Here is a 13,707-nt window from a genome sequence, read left to right as displayed (position 1 = left end):
AATCCTAATTGGGCTAATTGAGTTGGACTCAAGTTGATTCTTATGTTCAATGAGTCTAATTTAGATTATGACTCATTGAATCAATTTAATTAAATGAATTAGATTCATTATATTAAATTGACTTGAATTAAATGGTTGGATTAGATCAACCATGAGAGAGATTAAGTCAAGTTTGACTTAACTTGAGAGGAAGAGGAAGAGTCAAGTTTGACTTGACTATTTGCCACATCATTAGTGATTTGGCATTAGGAGGACTAATGATGATGTGCCACATCATCAAAGTGTGCCACCTCATGGGGGTTACAAATCTATTCTCTTTAATGGCCACATTTAATGAGAATGGGGGTTACCTTTTTGGTTTTAAATGAGAATGAATTTTTCATTCACTCACATTCACTTCATCCTCTTCCTCAAGCTCTCTTTTTGCTCCTTCTCTTCTCTTGGTTGTGGGTTTCAAGCAAAGGAGAAGAAAGGAGAGTGAGTCTAATCCAAGAAGAAAGGTTAGTGAAAGTCACATAGAGATTTTTAGAGGAGTGTGTTCTCTTCTTTTCCTTTCTTCTTCTTCCAATCCCATCCGAGAGCATCAAGAAGTGCTAGCACACTTGTGGTGTTCTCTTCTCCATCCTTGTGTGGTAGAGAACACATCTCGTTCGTGTGGATACTTCTAGAGGATTGTCTACGTTGACAATCTTGAGATCCGACACTTCCTTGGACGAGCGGGATTCGAAAAGGGCACGCATCAAGGGTAATTTTCTAAACATATAGATCTAAGAGTAGATCTAGTTAGTAAACTCGTACATGTAAAATTTTTGTTCTATACTCTTCACACGGATCCGTTGGCTAGGGAGTTTCGGGGTTTCCGCGACGCGAAAAAGTAATTTTCGCGGCCTGAAAAACTCAACAGTTGTATCAGAGCCACCTGCGAAGGCGTGTACGAGTTTATTTTGGTTTTTATGAAAAATAAACATTCTTTGAATTTATGTAATTTCATGATTTTTATAGTTTTAAAGGGTATTTTTCTCGTAGAAGCGAAGCACAAGTGTTTAGACACTTGTAGGCTTCGACTACCGAGAAGATTTTTTCGTTACGACAATGTTTCGACCCAAAACTTTTTGGGACAGCGGGCTAAGGAGCTGTAGGATCTCTTAGGAGCAACTCGCGATGGTTAGATCGCGGGTAGGGGTACTGCCCCTAACCCCGCAAGGGGATTTGCTCCGCGATTGCGCCCGAAATCGCTAATCGGGACCGTCGGGAAAAATTTTCTCATAAAAATTGTAAAAATTATGAAAAATTATATAAAATTATGAAAAAATATATAATTTAGAATTATATATTATTTTTGTGATAGTCATGGCCCAAAAAGACCTAATATGATTGGATTTGTGTTGTAATTTATAATACGGCCTGCGTGCCGTCATGTGTTTGTGTGTGCTGTATTTGATACGCGACCTGCGCATCGTGCCTCCCTATTTATATTATGGTTGTAAATTAGATTTAGACTCGAATGTAACTCGAGTTTCAAAATGTAATGTAAATTTTGAAGCGGTGGAAGGTCCACTCAAGACGGAGTTACGAGGAAGGCGCGAGCAACACAAGGTGGTCAAAAGGAAGGCGCTTGAGAAGCTATTGACCTTAGGTTGACCATCCGATCTTCTCATTGGCTTGAGAAGATCGTAGTAGGGCCATGACATAATCACAAAATTATTTAATTAATTGCTTTTGTGTGTATGTGATGCATGCTAGTTAATTAAGTAATTAATTAGTGTCCAACGATTAGATTAGATCTAAGTCGTGCACATGATGCACCCTTCGATTAGATTAGATCTATCGAGTATATGATACGCATCATCGTTTAGATTAGATTTAAATCGCGACAACTCATAATGCCTACCATGCCGTGATACCTACCACTACCTCAATCGCATGTTGTTGTTGAATATGCCAAAGCAGAGCAACACATACTATCTTGGTAGGGTACGGAGGGACAATCTTGGTCCCGCCTATCAACGCATGGGTGAGTACAACTCAATTAGATTGAGTAACTAGTTAACTCAATTGAATCAAGTTTAACTATAGGCATTATCCAATGGTTGGTAGATAGGTCAAAATCACGTTTATATTACCTCTTGGGTGTATTAGCCAAAGCAAACTCGAGTTTTAATATAAATGCGGATTTTGATCCTATAAACAAGAGTTGCATAGAGATGTAATTGGTAATTAGTTACCTACCGATCATACTAAGTCTTGGGCGTATTAGCCAAAGCTAACTCAAGGGTTAGTATGATATGGATCTTGTCCCATATGAATTATAGAATTTAGTGGGAGCATCATTTAGTTAAAGGCCTAATTAAATGATTTAAAAAGAATATGATATTTATTTATGCATTTATTTCTGTTGTAGAATTTTCATGACGTCAAACACGAACAACTTCTCTCTACGTTCTGTCTTTAAGAAGGACAAGCTCAACGGAGTAAATTTCCTGGACTGGTACAGGAACCTGAGAATAGTTCTCACCCAAGAATGTAAACTGTATGTTCTGGAGCAGCCCATTCCGGAGGCTCCTCCTGCCACTGCCACGCGAGCAGACCGAGATGCTTACAAGAAGCATTAAGATGACGCATTAGATGTGTCCTGTCTTATGCTCGCGACCATGAACTCTGAGCTTCAGAAGCAACATGAGTTGATGGGCGCTTACGATATGGTTGAACATCTTTGTCACGTATATCAAGGACAAGCAAGGCACTGGAAGAGGAACTCCAAAGAATACCTGGAAGATCTTAAGAAGAAGAGAAATAAGATTTCTACTTCAGGTATACATGTTATAGAAGTCAACCTCTCTATTTCTTCATCGTGGGTATTGGATACCGGATGCGCTTCGCACATTTGTACTAATGTACAAGCGCTAAGAAATAGCAGGGCATTGACGAAGGGTGAGGTAGACCTACGAGTAGGCAATGGAGCATGGGTTACTGCTATTGCTGTAAGAACTTCCTATCTATCTCTAACCTCTGGGCTTGTACTAGAATTAGATGATTATTGTTATGTGCCTGCCTTGACTAAGAACATAATTTCAGTTTCTTATTTGGACAAGAAAGGATTTTCGTTTACAATAAAGAAGAAATGTTGTTCCGTCTATTTAAACGATATGTTCTATTGTAGTGCACCTCTGATGAACGGACTCTATATTCTAGACCTTGAGAGCCCTATCTATAACATAAATACCAAGAGGTTCAAGTCAAATGATATGAACCAAACCTACCTCTGGCACTGTCACTTAGGTCATATAAATGACAAGCGCTTATCCCAGCTCCATAAGGATGGTTTGTTGGACTCATTTGATTTTCAATCATATGAGATATGCGAGTCATGCCTACGAGGCAAGATGACCAAGACTCCCTTTAGTGGGCACAGCGAGAGAGCGACTGATTTGTTAGGACTTATACATAGTGATGTATGTGGCCCTTTCAATGTCGCAGCTAGAGGTGGTTATAGGTGCTTCATCACATTTACTGATGACTTCAGTAGATATGGTTATGTGTACTTGATGACACATAAATCTGAATCCTTTGAAAGGTTCAAAGAATTCAAGAATGAAGTACAGAACCAGCTTGGCAAGAGTATTAAGATACTTCGATCAGATCGAGGTGGAGAATACCTTAGCCATGAGTTTTGTGACTATCTAGATGAGTGTGGGATCCTATCTCAATTCACTCCTCCTGGAACACCACAGTGGAATGGTGTATCCGAAAGGAGGAATCGTACCTTATTAGATATGGTACGGTCTATGATGAGTCACACAGATCTTCCGACATTCCTTTGGAGCTATGCTCTAGACACGGCAGCTTTTATACTCAACCGAGTTCCATCTAAGGCCATGATAAAGACACCATATAGGATATGGACTGGGAGAGATGCCCAGGTGTCTTTCATAAGGATTTAGGGTTGTGAGGCTTACGTTAGATGTCAAGTCTCAGATAAATTAGGACCCAAATCCGACAAGTGTTACTTTATAGGATATCCCAAGAAAACTAAGGGATATTACTTCTACATTCCCAGTCAGCACAAGATAGTTGTGGCAAAAACTAGGGTCTTTCTAGAAAGGGACTTTGTTTCTAGAAAGACTAGTGGGAGTACATTCGATCTTGAAGAAGTTCAAGATGCGGATCCAAGCACTGAAGCCTCGGTGGAAGTTGAACTGGAACCACAAAGTGTTGTGGATGATGTTGTTCCACAAAGAGTTGAGGAACAACAACCAGTTCAAGTAGACCTACCTCTTCACAGGTCTGATAGGGTACGTCGTCAGCCTGAGAGATACTCATTTCTCTTGTCTGACCATGATGACGTTGTGCACATAGAGGATGGGCCTATCACCTATCAGGAAGCTGTGATGAGACCAGATTTCGAGAAATGGCTAGAGGCTATGAGATCCGAAATGGAATCCATGTACACCAACCAAGTATGGACTTTAGTTGATCCACCTGAAGGGGTAAAACCCATAGGGTGTAAGTGTGTCTTTAAGAGAAAGACTGACGTGGATGGACTTATCAATAAGGGTCGCTTGGTAGCTAAAGGTTTCAAGCAGATTCATGGTATTGACTATGATGAAACCTTTTCTCCAGTAGCGATGTTTAAGTCCATTCGGATCATACTTGCTATTGCAGCTTACCACGATTACGAGATCTGATAGATGGATGTCAAAACCGCGTTTCTGAATGGAAACCTACTCGAGGATGTGTACATGACACAACCTGAGGGTTTTGTAGATCCAAAGCATACTAGCAGAGTATGCAATTTGCATAGGTCCATTTATGGACTAAAGCAAGCTTCTCGGAGCTGGAATCTTCGATTCGATGATGCAATCAAATAGTTTGGTTTCATCAAGAACGAAGATGAACCTTGTGTCTACAAGAAGGTTGTAGGGGACATAGTTGTCTTCCTCATATTGTATGTGGATGACATACTACTCATTGGGAAAGATATCCCTTTGCTACAGTCAGTCAAGACTTGGCTAGGGACATGTTTCTCAATGAAGGACTTAGGTGAGGCATCCCGCATTCTAGGGATATAGATCTATAGAGATAGATCTAAGAGATTGCTTGGCCTAAGTCAGAGTACATACATTGACAAGGTACTCCTACGGTATGCCATGCAGAACTCCAAGAAGGGATTTCTTCCGATGTCACATGGCGTGAGTCTTTCGAAGACTCAAGGTCCCTCTTCTAGAGAGGAGAGAGACCGCATGGATCAGATCCCTTATGCCTCAGCCATAGGATCGATCATGTACGCCATGCTATGTACTCGACCTGATGTCTCGTATGCTTTGAGCATGACGAGCAGATACTAGTCAAATCCAGGTGAAAGTCATTGGATAGCAGTCAAGAATATTCTTAAGTACTTAAGAAGAACTAAAGAATATTTCTTGATATATGGAGGCGATGATGAGCTAGCTGTAAAGGGTTACAGTGATGCTAGCTTCCAGACCGACCAGGATGATTATCGATCGCAGTCAGGGTATATTGCTGTGAGCTGGAAGAGTTCGAAGCAGGACACAGTAGCTGATTCTACGACAGAGGCCGAGTATATTGCTGCATCAGAGGTAGCAAAGGAGGCAGTTTGGATTCACAAGTTTGTCACTGAACTTGGGGTGGTTCCTAGCATTGCTGACCCTATTGAGCTCTATTGTGACAACAATGGATCTATAGCACAGGCGAAGGAACCTCGCTCACACAAGCGGACCAAACACATACTACGACGCTTCCATCTCATTCGAGAGATTATCGAGAGAGGAGATGTGAAGATTTGTAGAGTACCCACAAAGGCTAACATCGCAGATCCCTTCACCAAGGCTTTGGCACAGAGGAAGCATGATGGTCACGCTAGGTCATTGGGGCTTAGAGCCTACACTGATTGGCACTAGTGCTAGTGGGAGATTGTTAGCTAGAGCCCTAGAGCCAATCATTTGATGATTGTATTATGGACTTGTTGTATCATATTCTATATAAATAAAGGCATTTGGTTTTTGGTTATTATACTTACTTGTATTGGTCCCAAATAAACTAAGTATAATAACGTCCTTGAGTAGAAGGTTCTTACCTATATCAATCGATTGGTTGAATCGATAGTGAGATGATATAGGGAACACTACTCTTAATCATTCCTAGTCGAGAATTAACATTCAGGGACAATGTTAATGCAATAAGACTAACATGTAGGTCAACTTGACGACTTGATCTCACAAGTCATGGATATAGAGATATCAAGTTGACACATGGGTATGCATTAGAGAATGTATACTGAATGACCCGCCATGAGAAAGTATCATGGATCGTTATATGAGTGCCATATACTTTCTCATGTGGCTATTAGTATGACTACTAGTCCTTAGACATGAAGTCACCATGGTTCCCTACATAAGGAGTTATGTACTTTAGTTTCGTCAAACGTCACCCGTAACTGGGTGGACTAAAAAGGCGATTACTGGGTATGTAATAAATTATGCGGAGGGATGTGAGTGATGTAGATGGGATATATCCCTCCTATATGACGGGAGCGACATCGATATTCTTGATAGAGTGAGACCACGAAGTGCATGACCATTCCCAAATGAGTCAATATGAGATATTGAGCTCATTTGATCGAGTGACTCTACTTGGAGTTCAAGATTTAGATTGATTAGAGGATGACATGGTCTATGCCTCACATTGATCAATCTAGATGTCTAGGATAGAAGGACACTTGTCATATATTGTGAGGAGTCACAATTAGTAGTCACATGGTGATGTTGGATCTCAACATTCTTGTAACTTGGGTAGTAATGATGTATTGCTAGATACCGCTCATTACTTATGGTCCAAAATGGGTTTAGGGGCATTGCCAACGTTACAAGAACCTATTAGGTCACACACAAAGAACAAGTGGATGGAGATTAGGTTCATATGATGAACCAAGAGGATTAGATTCATGTGATGAATCAAATTGGATTAAGAGTAATCCTAATTGGGCTAATTGAGTTGGACTCAAGTTGATTCTTATGTTCAATGAGTCTAATTTAGATTATGACTCATTGAATCAATTTAATTAAATGAATTAGATTCATTATATTAAATTGACTTGAATTAAATGGTTGGATTAGATCAACCATGAGAGAGATTAAGTCAAGTTTGACTTAACTTGAGAGGAAGAGGAAGAGTCAAGTTTGACTTGACTATTTGCCACATCATTAGTGATTTGGCATTAGGAGGACTAATGATGATGTGCCACATCATCAAAGTGTGCCACCTCATGGGGGTTACAAATCTATTCTCTTTAATGGCCACATTTAATGAGAATGGGGGTTACCTTTTTGGTTTTAAATGAGAATGAATTTTTCATTCACTCACATTCACTTCATCCTCTTCCTCAAGCTCTCTTTTTGCTCCTTCTCTTCTCTTGGTTGTGGGTTTCAAGCAAAGGAGAAGAAAGGAGAGTGAGTCTAATCCAAGAAGAAAGGTTAGTGAAAGTCACATAGAGATTTTTAGAGGAGTGTGTTCTCTTCTTTTCCTTTCTTCTTCTTCCAATCCCATCCGAGAGCATCAAGAAGTGCTAGCACACTTGTGGTGTTCTCTTCTCCATCCTTGTGTGTTAGAGAACACATCTTGTTCGTGTGGATACTTCTAGAGGATTGTCTAGGTTGACAATCTTGAGATCCGACACTTCCTTGGACGAGCGGGATTCGAAAAGGGCATGTATCAAGTGTAATTTTCTAAACATATAGATCTAAGAGTAGATCTAGTTAGTAAACTCGTACATGTAAAATTTTTGTTCTATACTCTTCACACGGATCTGTTGGCTAGGGAGTTTCGGGGTTTCCGCGACGCGAAAAAGCAGTTTTTGCGGCCCGAAAAACCCAAAAATGGCTATCGGAAATGATAGACAGAACTGTGGATCACCAATGAGCAGTGCTGGCTGAAGCTACAAGGACCAACCAAACATCAAATCTCCACTTCCCAATACACAGAATAGAAAATCGATCACTACTAATCCATTTCTAAGCATTACCTTACCCCAATCAAGTACCGACAGACTCCTCTCCATTACTAGGTCTTCCAATCACCAAGTAATTAGGTGAGGAAGAGGGAAAGTGTTACGCTCCGCAAGTGTACGGAAATGTCGCAAGTAATATAAAAGATTATCGTATCCACAGGGACTGGAATAAGCACTAGAAATGTCTCAATGCGAATTTGCTAAACAACTATCCAATTGTTTCAAATGCAAAGTAAGGGTAAATAAATCTAATATTAAAAATCAACAAACAAGAGTTTAGTGTTTTGGGTTATGATAAAGGAGATTCTAGGAGCTTCGGTTTCATTGTAAGATTTCTTGAATGTAAATGGTTCACCAATTCTTTTCCCTCAATTGTCAAACACTTGTAGAAAGTTGTCGGTTCTCTCTTGCAATAGATAACCGGCTAAGGACCGAGAAATGTATCTAAATATGATCAATTAGATGTGAACCTACGTTGTCCTTACACAGAAGCGCACCTATTACTATGCCTTCCTCGGATATCAACATAGAAGCCCACAACTTATTAATCTATCAAGATACAAGAAACTAATCACGAAATCCATCCTACTCTCTTGAATATTCCTATTTGCTCTTCAAGATTATCTCTCAAACGTCCTTACACGGGCTTGCACCTGTCACGTGGATCCCTCGGATGATCGAGTGAGAGTTTATCTCTACAAAGTCCACAAGAAATCCAAACAATCAATCAAGAATGAGAATTAAGCACAAATCACCATTAAGCATTCAAGATCTAATTGATACAAGCAAGACAATGTCATTGAAACAAGACAAATGGCAAATCCATAAGAGATTACATCAATCCATCAAACAAATACTCCCTTAATCCTAGAATACAAGATCTACTTCATGAATCGAGGAAGAAAATCCCAAGAAATCAAGATTACAAGCATTTCTTAAATCCCCAATCCAAGAAACCAAGAAGAAGGGGAAAGAGAAAACTTATCTACGAAGAAGCCTCGTCTTCGGATCCAATCCTCGCTCCGGAGTCGAAATCGTCAAGATCTCCCTTAGAATCACCCAGAAATCCTCCCAAGAATGGGAGGAAACCACCAAATCTTGCCTTCTCCCAAAGGGGGAGAGATCCCCTTTTAATTCATGAAGGAAGGTTTAAATAGAGGAGGCAATCGGGCGCCACACGGCCCCTCGACACGGCCGTGTGAGATTCACACGGCCATGTCCAGTTCCTTCTCTGCCAAAGCTGCACGGTCGTGTGACTCCACACGACCAGGACCCTTCTGCTCTCTGGAAATGCTACACGGCCGTGTGGTGCACACGGCCACCACCTGCTTGGCCTCTGGAAACGTCACACGACCGTGTAGAGCACACGGCCACCACCTGCTTGGCCTCTGGAAACCTCACACGGCCGTGTAGATCCACACGGCCATGTAAGGCATCTGCTCTGATTTCTTCAAATCAAGACACGGCCATGTGAGATTCACACGGCCATGTCCTCTTCTCTTCCTGTTAAGACTACACGACCATGTGTGGTACACGGCCTGATGATCTCTCCCTTCAATTACTTCCAAGCTTGCCCGAGGACGCATAATCTTCACCAATTTCGACTCCTGTGTACAGAAAATGCACAAAAAGCATATCTCCGAACCAAAAGAGTAAATATGCTAAAAGGAAAGCTGGAAGTATAAAAATGCATAGATCAAGCATGCTCAAAGTATGTAAATGTGCGTAAAAACATGCATAAAAGAGTATATAATCTACGCACATCACACCCCCAGACTTAAACCTTTGCTTGTCCTCAAGCAAAATGCTGCAGTCTAAATTCATATGTTCTCCAACACATTCATAAAACCTAGTGCACTTTCCTAATTCTATCAAAAAGTTTCATTAACAAGCATGATCATGGAAACAAGTAAAGTATGGTTCAAGCATAAGAATCTTGTGCACAGTGTAAAAGTAACTCAACACCCTTCAAGTTTCAATCCATGTCCTAGTCAAGTCGTCATCAAATTTGAATTCCTAATGTTTCCAGTGAAAGACAAGTAACCAGTGATAGGCACTTACTCACCATTCACTTGGTTCATATTTCTCAACTAACCCAAGGTCTCAAAGGTGTGCTCAATCTCAAGGGAAGCTAAGCAGTCATTTCCCCAGTAACCTAACTCGGTCTCAAAGGGGTGACTTGCTAGATTCCACTCATGACAACTGTTTTTTATATCCTTTTTTTTTTTTTTATAAGTGTTTGCATTGTGCAAAACTTATTCACAAATGTACTTTTAGCACACATGTTGGGATATTTTGATTTTTCCAAATGAGCTTTAATGATTTGAGCCTCATCCAGTAACCAAAATGAAAGTTGATAAATCACCATGGAAACCAAGTACTAAGCAAACAAGATGAATCATGACTATTTCAATGACATCAACTATTCAAGCATCAAGCACAAGTGTAGTGAAGATAAAATCCTTAAGGTTGAACCAAAACTAGAACTCATCACCATAAGATTCTTAGCTTATTAATGCTTCCCAAGATAGAAAAAAGAACTACACAAAGTTTACTACTAGCATCATTCGAACATCATGAATCAAGACAATAATCGTGCTAACATTTCACTTAAATCCAAGAAAGCATATAAGTGAAGTTTTGATGTTCTCAAGATGTATGCCACAAAAAATCAAAACAAAATGCAAGACATAAGCAAAAATAAAAACAAACAAAGCAAATCAAATGCATCTAATGCATCCCCCCAGACTTAAATTTTTCATTGTCCCAATGAAAACTAAAAACAATGTGGAGGAGATTTTAAGAGAAGTTACCAAGTGATGAGCTCCAAATGGTTGACATTTATGTTTTTAAAGATACTCCTCCATCCAATACTCACATTCCTCCACAATTTTGAATTCTACAACAATAAGATAGACAAGAAAAATTAAGTAGAGGATACATGTTTATTATAAAGAGAGAACTAAAGACATAAAAGAAAATAAGGAAAATGAACTTGGGTTGCCTCCCAAGAAGCACTTGTTTAAGGTCATTAGCTCGACCAAACATTAGATTCATCTAAATCTCACCCTTGGAGGAGTAAGATATTTTAGAACCTTCCTACCAAGGGTTCTTATTATGGAGGGAGCTTTCAATAAAGGAGTTAAAAATTTAAGTATCACTCTCTCCATCTTCATCTTCTTTGAAGTTCTTTCGGGTGGTCGAAGACGGTTCAGTATGAGCTTCCAATTATTGGCCTCTTGAAAACCTACACACCCAAAAGAAAAACAAACCTCCCACAAGAATGTAATATAAGAAGGAACTAGAACCATATTAGTATGAATTGATTATGTATCAAAAAATGAATCACATCCAACAAAATCAATTATAGGTACCTCTATGAAATTTTCTAAAAGATCACTAAGAATACTAACCTTGCATTGTTGAGATGTACCTGAAAGTTCTAAACAATGGAATGTGACTTCTTCAGAATTATGTAGTGGCTCTAGCTCAGGTGTTGATGATATCAATGATGGTGATTCTTGAGACTCTACTAGCTCTGTATAAGTCTCTACACATTGTTCCACAACATGATCAATTCTTAAAACCTCTAAGGGTTGTCTTGACAAAGGTGGTGATCCTTGAGATGCTGCTTCCACAACACAGCTCCCTACACATTCTTCCATATCATCATCATCAACACATACATCAAAAAATAAACCAACATCTATGTCCTCAATAGGAGAATCAATAACAAGAGGATCAATAACTTCACTTGCAGTTTTAAGTTGATCTACCACATCACATTCATCATCTGAAAATTCAATGTCACTATAACACCTTATAAAATTTTGAGGTAGATCTGAAAACTTATTTACCACTACATTATCAATAAAATCCTCATCTGAAAAATCTTCATCTTCATATATATTCAAAAATCTACACTCAACCATATTAGTGTCACAGGATTTGCCGAAGTCTTTATTTTCATTGACCCCCACTAACCTTTGTGGAAAAGGAATCCTTAGTGAAGGTCCTAGGAAAGACTGAACTCCCTTTTTCCCAAATTCCCTTTGAGCTTTTGGAGGAGGTCCAACTTGCTTATCTAATGTTGGTGTGATTAATCGTTGAGGGAAAGGTACTTCTGGCCTTTGGGAACTTCCTAGAGAAATGGAATTGAGTTCTTGTGATCTTCTATTATTCTTCTCCTCAATTCTAAACATGTCATTCTTCAGAAGTTCTTCATGATTTTTGCCACTTCTCAACCCAACATCATCACACTTTTCATTGGATCTTGACTGTGTAGGAGGGGGATCTTCTTTAAACCATTTTGAAACAATACTATTAAGCTTTGCCCCCAAATGTTTGAACTCCTCACTCTGTGACTTGTGAATTTCAACATTTTTAGGTGGTTGAATTTCATTTTGTTTGACAGGCTCTCTTACATTTATGGCTTTCACTTCTTGAATATCTGAGGGAAATTCCATCCAACTTTTGTTCGACCATTCATGGAGGTTCAATGTCACTTGTTCAATTAACGAATAAGCTTCATCTACACTTTTGTCCATAAAAGAACCTCCAGCTGATGAATCCAATAAAGTCTTGTCTGAGAAAGAAATTCCCCCATAGAATATGTGCAAAATCAACCATTTTTCAAAACCATGATGAGGGCACTATCTTTGAAGACTCTTGAATCTATCCCATGCTTCAAATAATGATTCTCCATATGCCTGAGCAAAATTTGTTATGCAATTCCTCATATACACCGTTCTACTTGGAGGGAAAAAATGATTCAGAAATTGCTTCTCCAATTGTTCCCAACTTGTGATGCTTTGAGGACAGAGAGAATATAGCCAAGTCCTTGCTTTATCCTTGATACTGAAAAGAAATGTCATCAATCGAACTGCATCTGCTGATACTCCTTCACATTTCACCAAATCACAAATCTTTAAAAATGTTTCAAGATATAGATAAGGACTTTCTGATACTTCTCCTCCAAATTTGTGACCTTGTATCATGAAAATTATCTCTGGGTCTAGTTGGAAACTTTCTGCTTCAATTTGAGGTTGCACAATGGGAGATAAAAATCTTGCAGAAAAGGGTGTAGAAAAATTTCTCATGGGCTTGCTTGACATGTTAGTGCTCATGGATATTCAAGGAGAAAAAGAAAATTATCAAGAATCAAAAACAAGAAATAAAATGCAATATGAAAAGAAAGAAAGCAAATGCAGAATTTAAATTGCAAGAAAGAAAATGCATAATGAAAACAAGAAAGAAAAGATAAAAGGAAAAAGAAGAATATCTAGAATAATTCATATGCTAAAGATTGCAAGATATGTTTACAAAAGAAAAGAAGAAAGAAACTAGATCAAAAGAGAAAACAGAGAAAAGTTAGATTAGAGTGCTAGAAATCAAGAATGCAAAGTTAGAATTAGAATTAGAATCGCAACAAAAAGAATTGTCAAGAATGTTATTCAAGAAAAGAAAAGCTTATAGAAACAGAATTCTAAAGTTACAACTATGAAAATGTAAAGAAAGAAAGAAAAGTTATGTTTAGTCTAACTCAATTGATAATTCCTAATGTTATAGCGCAGTCCCCGGCAACGGCGCCAAAAACTTGTAACGCTCCGCAAGTGTACGGAAATGTCGCAAGTAATATAAAAGATTATCGTATCCATAGGGACTGGAATAAGCACTAGAAATGT

General features: G+C 39.0%; 1 non-coding gene across 1 annotated transcript; it reads left to right on the top strand.

Moving 5' to 3' along the window:
* Positions 1 to 12,658: 12,658 nt before the first annotated feature.
* LOC122013110 lies at positions 12,659 to 12,764 on the top strand. Its single transcript, XR_006120451.1, has one exon. It is a non-coding gene; the product is annotated as a small nucleolar RNA R71 (small nucleolar RNA).
* Positions 12,765 to 13,707: the final 943 nt, after the last annotated feature.

The sequence above is a fragment of the Zingiber officinale genome, chromosome 8A, assembly GCF_018446385.1.
Source record: "Zingiber officinale cultivar Zhangliang chromosome 8A, Zo_v1.1, whole genome shotgun sequence".
Lineage (NCBI taxonomy): Eukaryota > Viridiplantae > Streptophyta > Magnoliopsida > Zingiberales > Zingiberaceae > Zingiber > Zingiber officinale.
Note: the sequence above shows the minus strand (reverse complement) of the source record. Positions and strands in the feature narration are given on the sequence as shown.